Genomic DNA, 7,617 nt, shown 5'->3' on the forward strand with positions numbered 1-7,617 from the left:
ATTAACTCATGCTAAATAAATGTTCTTTTAGGAGTTTGCATAAAGAAGGTGGCATTTGCCAGCTGTATATGAACTTTAAACTGTAATATCATAACATTACATTATGCGTTTATTCAATAAGAACTCAAAAAGTAGTAATAATATATCGATTGGAAACTTTTAAAAGTGCAAATATGTAAGTATGGAAAAGGGGGATAATTGATTAGTTGTGGGTTGTCCTTTTGTTAATTTTAACGAACAACCGGTATATCTTTCAATTTAAAGCCATGCATATTTCGGTCATCCTAATCTAGAAATAACCGTGTACATATTATGTTAATCTTATCCGAAATTTCTTATGGAATTTTAAAGGCAAATATGTTACTATTCTTATAAGATATAGATGAAAAGACAGACAGACAGACAGACAGACAGACAGACAGACAGACAGACAGACAGACAGACAGACAGACAGACTGATAAAACCTATATCTAACATGACAATTTGGCTATATTGAAGATTCAATTAATTTACTTATTTTGCTTTTAAATTTTTTCTCGATAATAAGATGATAAAATAAATACATGTAATGAGATACAATTGCTTATTTTTCAATATACATTGTACATGTTCGTGCTTGGTGTTTTAGAAAAATATATTAGTTTCATGATGAAATGTAAAAATATCTGTATATATATATATTTGGGGTGATTTATTATGTTAAAGTTAATTCTACAGAACACTTTTAGTATTCAGTTAGAACACTTGGAATTTTTATTCATTTTAATAAAGAAAAGAGTTATTTCCTTTAGACTGTTGTATTGTTAGCAGTCATGAATTACAAAAAAATTAATGATATTTGGAACTATTTTAATAGTTTAAATCTATCATGTTTATAGATACATTAACCAAACTGTCTAATTATAATTGAAGGCTAACAAGAAGGTTTAATATATAACTGACACTAGTCAATATTAAAAAATTAACAGAATTCATAAAAAAAAATGTCAAAAATCATGGAATGTACATGGCCTTGTGGATAAGATGAAAGACCCTATGTTCTGGAAAGCTATAACATTTTATTTAAATAAATAAAAAGAAGCCATAAGACATAGTGGAGGCATTATAGTCACAATTAAAAAAACATTTTTTCAAGGGGATTTCTTATCTTAAAGATGCTACGTCATCCCAGAATAGATTATTGTGTAAGTCTTTCTTTGGACTTAAACAAGATATATATCTTTGTGCTGTTTATATTTCCACCTTTTCATCAGAATATTATGATAGTGACTTGGATAGTTCATTTTATTATTTTAATAAGGGATTATAATTCTAGAACTGAAATGAAAGCAGATTACATAGAAAATGACTCAGATGAAATAAATAATTTTGATGGTATTGACCTTCTTCCAGAGAGCTATTTAACTGATATTGAAATCAGAAGAGTAAACCAAGATAGCACTTTCAATACATTGGGGAATAAATTACTTGAATTATGTTCGTCCTCAAGGCCGTATAGTCAATGGCCGTTTTTGGGGAGATTCCCTAAAATATTTTACTTATATGTGTAATACTGGGATCACTACAGTTATGTTGTATGTTATTGTAAATGAGAGTCTCTTGCCTGAGATAGAATACTTTAAAACAAATGACTTTACATATTTATCAGATCATGTTCAAATAAACTTATACATGAATTGTTCTATTATATTATGATCAGATACATGTATGAAGAAATGTTTAGATGAAAAGAGATGGCATTTGATAAAATCATACAAATGGACAGAATTGTAATTTTCAAAATTAATTGATGTTCTATCAACAGAAAATGTTAAAAGGGAAATTTTAGATTTAGAGATGCAATATTTTTATAGCAATAAACTATATGCGTTGATGGTGCAATTGAAAAACTTCCAAATATTTTTTACAAACTATTGCGAAAATACATGTAAAATCATATCTAAACACACAAAAAAGAAAAAGATAAAAAAAATTAAACAAATATGGTCAGATAATACAGTATATGAAACAAAAGACAAATGAACTATTTAGGAAATAAAATCAAGATTAATTTAAATGAGAAAAGTTCAAAACCTAAATATTTTGAATTATGTAAAAAACTAAAAAAAAAAGGTTTAAACAGAAAGAAAAAAATGAATATCACCAAAACCTTATAAATCACGTTCAGATAATTTTAAAAATAATCCAAAAGAATACTTGAATGTCCTAAAGGCAATAAAAAAAAACAAGTATTAAAGAAGATATTCCTATAATTTTTAAGGAATGAAATTAAAATCATAAAACTTTTCAGGATCCGGGTACACCAGCCTCATATGATAAATCCTTTGTAAATAAACTGGAATGTGAACTAAACATTTTAGAAGATAATATATAATTGGATATGGAAACTGATGCATCAATTACATTTGCTGAGGTAGAACTGGTCATTTCAAACCTTAGGGTGGTACCTAACACTACAGGGAGATAACTCTGTAAAATCAGCTAATCGTTTTAATTACGTTGCGTTGTAAAGGGAAAGATCAAAATTGGTGTTTGTCAAACTGCTTTATAACCAGTGTAATTTTTCTGACAAAACGGTTGGTTCAAAATTTTGTAATTTTTATATTTTTGTTAAAGGGTCAAAGTAAATACTTTGTTAAAATTTTATCAAAATTAAACGAGTCAAATTAATTTTAGTGTTAGGTGTTAGGTACCACCTTAAAGTAAACAAATCAGCAGGTCTGAACTGTGAATGGAATACTCAAACAAGCACAACCTGTGATTATTAATTCTATTGTAAAAGTTTTTAATTTGATTTTAAAGACAGGTAATTATCCAGATTCTTTGAAATTATCTTTCATGATCCCTTTACATAAACAGAGTGACAAGTTAGACCCTAATAATTATAGAGGAATTTCTCTTATAAGTAATCTACCAAAAATTTGTATAAATGCCATATTGAATAATAGGCTAATCAAGAGTGTTGACAAACAATTAAGTGATTGTCAGTTTGGTTTCAGAGAAAATCACAGAACAGCTGATAGAATCTTTTTATTGAAGTCCTTGATTAATAAATATTTACATGGAAAGAAAAACAAGATTTCTGCATGCTTCATAGATCTGAAAAATGCTTTTGATTCAATATGGAGAACTGCTTTGCTTTATAAATTATGCAAAATGGGGGCTGGCAGGTTTTTTTTACAGAGTTATAAAAACTGTTGTTGACGAGACTATTGTTGACCTTTATATTCTTTCTATTTGTAAGGACATACAAGATTTAAATAAAATAAAAAACGATATAAAGTTAAAAATGAAAAACAGATATGAAGATTTAATTGAAACTAAATTTGAAAACATTGATGATAAAAGTAAATTTTATCTAAATAATAACCTTAATAAAGATTACAAACTAGAATCTTTCCTAATACATCTAACTTTCAGATAAATTGATTAATCACTAAATTAACAATAAGTGATCACTATCTCTTGATTGAAAAGAGGAGATATTTTAAAATCCCAAGAGAGGAACGACTTTGCCATAAATGTAAAATACTAGAGGGTGAGAAACATTTTTTACTCTATTGTGGTTATAATAAAACTCTCAGAAATGGATTTTTGCAACACATATGTACTGAAAAAAAAATCACATTGATAATTTAACTGAAGAAGAAAAAAATCATTAATTACTAAATCCATCAACGCCTCTACATACAAATAAGTTAGGATCCTTTTTGAAAAAGACATTAGAACTGAGGACAGGGGACTCTTAACAGCTTGTTTGTTGTTATAAATTTTAATGCTGTTTTAATTGTGTATGTTTCCTATGTATGTATTAATGTTTAATGTGTTAATATATGCTGTTCACAAACTGTAATTTTTCTGCGACAATAAAATATTTGATTTGATTTGGTTTGATAATATGTAGGTTTGTTTCTTGTGTATTTAAGTCTATACACCATCTTATTCAATATCGAGATGACCCCGTAATCAACCAACTGTCACACATCACGATATAAACATAAACATAAATATAAATAGATATATGGACCTCATGCAAAGGGATTTGTTTTCAATTTTAAGGTTAAAAAATAAATTGATTTTCTATTTTACCTAAGAACGATTTTTTTGGTGGATCGAATCAGTCGATCAAATTTTACATTTTCAATATTGACATTCTTTTCGTTTAATAGCCTAACACGTATCAATCATGCACAATTCATCTCTAGCTATATGCATGATTGCTTGCCTATTTTGGCATATTATCATGATTGTAGCATCTAGCCATTTTTGAACCTCAACCTCTAAGACTATACGTCGCTGCACCTGAGATATTTTCCACTGGACGTTAAGGAACAAACAATCAATCAATTTGAAGTTCATATACGTATATAAATTATCTGTTCAAATAATGTTAAAATCACTAGGGGTTTTCATTTGCAAGATTGAAACACTTAATTTGTAATTGAGTTTTGTCAATGTTTTCAATTTTTTGTAAAGATTTGTAATGGCTTTTCAACTATTTTTCTTCGTGCGCCACGGACTATTCTTATTCAGAACATCGCGTCTGTGATTCTAATGTAAAGGCCTAAAGATATAAGAAGATGTATGAGTGCCAATATGACAACTGTTCATCCAAGTCACAGTTTGTGAAAGTAAACCATTATAGGTCTAAGTATGGTCTTCCACACGGAGCCTAAGCTCACACCGAACAGCAAGCTATAAAGGACCTTATAATGACTAGTGTAAAACCATTCAAACGGGAAAACAAACGATCTCATCTATATGAAAAAGGGACATACTTGTATAAACCACATCAATAAACGACAACCACTAGTACAATGTATATCTAATTACTGCGTAGACAAGGCAAGTAACCTTTGTTTCTTGAAAACAAATCTTGACAGGTGGCATGGAGTGAAACATTCTTATAGTGTAGTATAAAAATGTATTGGCGGAAAAGCGAGAAAGTCAGCACTTATTTGCTGAATTAACTTCTATCGTTTTTAAACCAGATCCTTGAAACTTCACTGAAAGATTTCATGCTTATTGAAATATTTCACCAGCTATTTTTGGACTAGTTTGACGCACCCCTATTGCAGCTGCTTCAATGGAATTATAGTATATATCATCTTATTCTTGTATCTTCTATGTTAATAAAAGTATACAGAAAAAAACATATTAATGTTCATTTCAATACGTTGTACATTTGTTAAAGCCCACACGTGTAGCTTTCATTCGAACAGCTTCCATTAAGGATTTGTTTAAAGCTTTTATCGTCAAATGTTTATATTTATATTTCCATATCTCCGATTATAGAATATCTCAAGACCATTTAAGTCGAAGGTATAGACGCCACAAAATCGAACCAGGCACTGTAGGATAAAGGAATGTTAAATTTACACATTTAAATTCTTTCGGGAAATAAAAACCATAGGACGGTCAACTAATCTTCTGTAGACTGGTGAAGCATTCTTTTCAAATTGATATTTGATTTCAGAGAAGATGCATAGATAATTATGAACATTTGATACACTAATGGATTCATTAAATTCGTTTATGTTGTAAATTTCGCTTTGCGATCGATAGTTTTTAAAAATATTTAAGATTCGCATTGTACACAAATCCCCAGACTGCATCGCCCTAGAATATATTGTGGCGATACCCTTCGTCAACAACGGCATACTTGACGTACCCTTCCGGAACACATGAGATCAACCCAAATGTTAGGTGGATACATGTTGATCTGTACTAAGTTTTCTTTGTTTTGTTTTGTGTGCTATTGTTTGTCTTTAAGCCTTTTTCATGACTTTGTTGGTTTATTTCCGATTTATTAGTTTGAATGTCACTTTTGGTAGTTCTCGCCCCTCTTTTATTAAAGTTCTTGGTGATGTGTTGACGTCTCTTATATATGATATTTGTGTATACAGGTAAATCATTTCTTGTTGGAGAAACATGATTTGTAAAAATAGGAAATACTGAATTTGGAGGGTACAGCAATTCCAGCTCAAAACTGTTGAAAATTCAGATGGATTAATAGTTGGGAAAAAACAAATTTGGAAAACCAAATTAGCACTAATAAACAAAAACAGTAAGTAACAACGGTACTATTCAGTGTCAGATTGTTGCCCATCACTGTTTTACTACTCGTTATTGTCCATTGTTAATCAATATATGTGTACATCATTAACATTAACATGAAGAATTGTTGTGTTCCCAACTATAAAACAACAAACAACAAAAATTAAAAAAAAATAGTTATAAAAGAGTCGTTATCAATAGAATGCCATAAGCGCTTTAATGGTTTATATTTCATCAGCTGATTATGTTGATTAAAATGCAAATTTCAAATCCTCGACATGTCCTGTTTCCTTGTTCAGCTGCTGACACTGGACATTATAATAATAAAAGTCTAATTTGTGTTAAATAAAAAAAAATCAGTGTAAAACAAAGTCTTTTGAAGGAAGTACTATACCTTTACATTACGAACACACAATAAAATGTTATCATTAATCATTGCGTAGCTATACTCGAGTGTTTTATGCAAAAGATGAGTCACGAATTAAGTACTCTTGACGTACACATTTCCGATAAGCCGAAAAGCTTGTTAGAAGAAAATATAAAAACAACAAAATCAAATTATCAAAATCAAGTTATAAAAATATTAAGTGAATTAAGCAATTTATTGTAGCTACTTTATGCGATTAGATAGAGTAAATATAAGGAATGACTGGTATATCATATCTCAGTCTATGTATGAAGAAATAACAAAAACTTAACTTAACTATTTATTTTAAAGTGTGTATCACATTTTTGATGTTATTTCAAATATTAACAGAAAAACTATCATAGGCAGTCCTTATAATTTAATTCTAAATTCCATTTGAAACCGACGTAATCATGAAAAAACGTTGATGAAGTCACGGTCAAAAGACAATTTTATGTCTACGAGTTGATAAACAAAAAACAGTCAGTTAATCAAAAGACGCGTTAAATTCAAAATGAAATAATTCGTTTATAGACATGCACACCGACGAATCGAATAAAACTTACATAAAACTCAGAGACTTGCATAATCTCTATGAAAATGTTTACCTCTACCTCAGTTTGTGCTTCAATCAAGTCAGGGCATCTGCATATATTGACCATGTGTTGTTAGTTGTTGTTTTTATAGCTTCGTTTTTCATTGTCTCTGCTATAAGTTGTGATTGGTGGTTGTACGTTTTCTAATTATTTTATTAACTTATGATATCATGCATGACAAGTATTTATATATGAAGCAGATATTTATTCGTTCATGGTGTGTTAATTTACGTTTTTTGATTGAGTTAAGCATGTCAATTGATATTTTATCGTGTGTTTGTTTATGTTGTGATGTCATGCTATTGTTTTAGAAAAAGGGAGAAGTTTTGGTTCCATTAAAACGTTTAATCCCGCTGCAAATGTTTGCACCTGTCTTAAGTTAGGAATCTGATGTACAGTAGTAGTCGGTTGTTTATGTAACTTATACGTGTTTCTCGTTTCACGTTTTTTTTTATAGATTAGACCGTTGGTTTTCCCGTTTGATTGGTTTTACACTAGTAATTTTGGGCCCTTTATAGTTTGGTGTTCGGTATGAGCCAAGGCCGTACATTGACCTA

The sequence above is a fragment of the Mytilus galloprovincialis genome, chromosome 12 (genome assembly GCF_965363235.1).
Source record: "Mytilus galloprovincialis chromosome 12, xbMytGall1.hap1.1, whole genome shotgun sequence".
Taxonomy (NCBI): domain Eukaryota; kingdom Metazoa; phylum Mollusca; class Bivalvia; order Mytilida; family Mytilidae; genus Mytilus; species Mytilus galloprovincialis.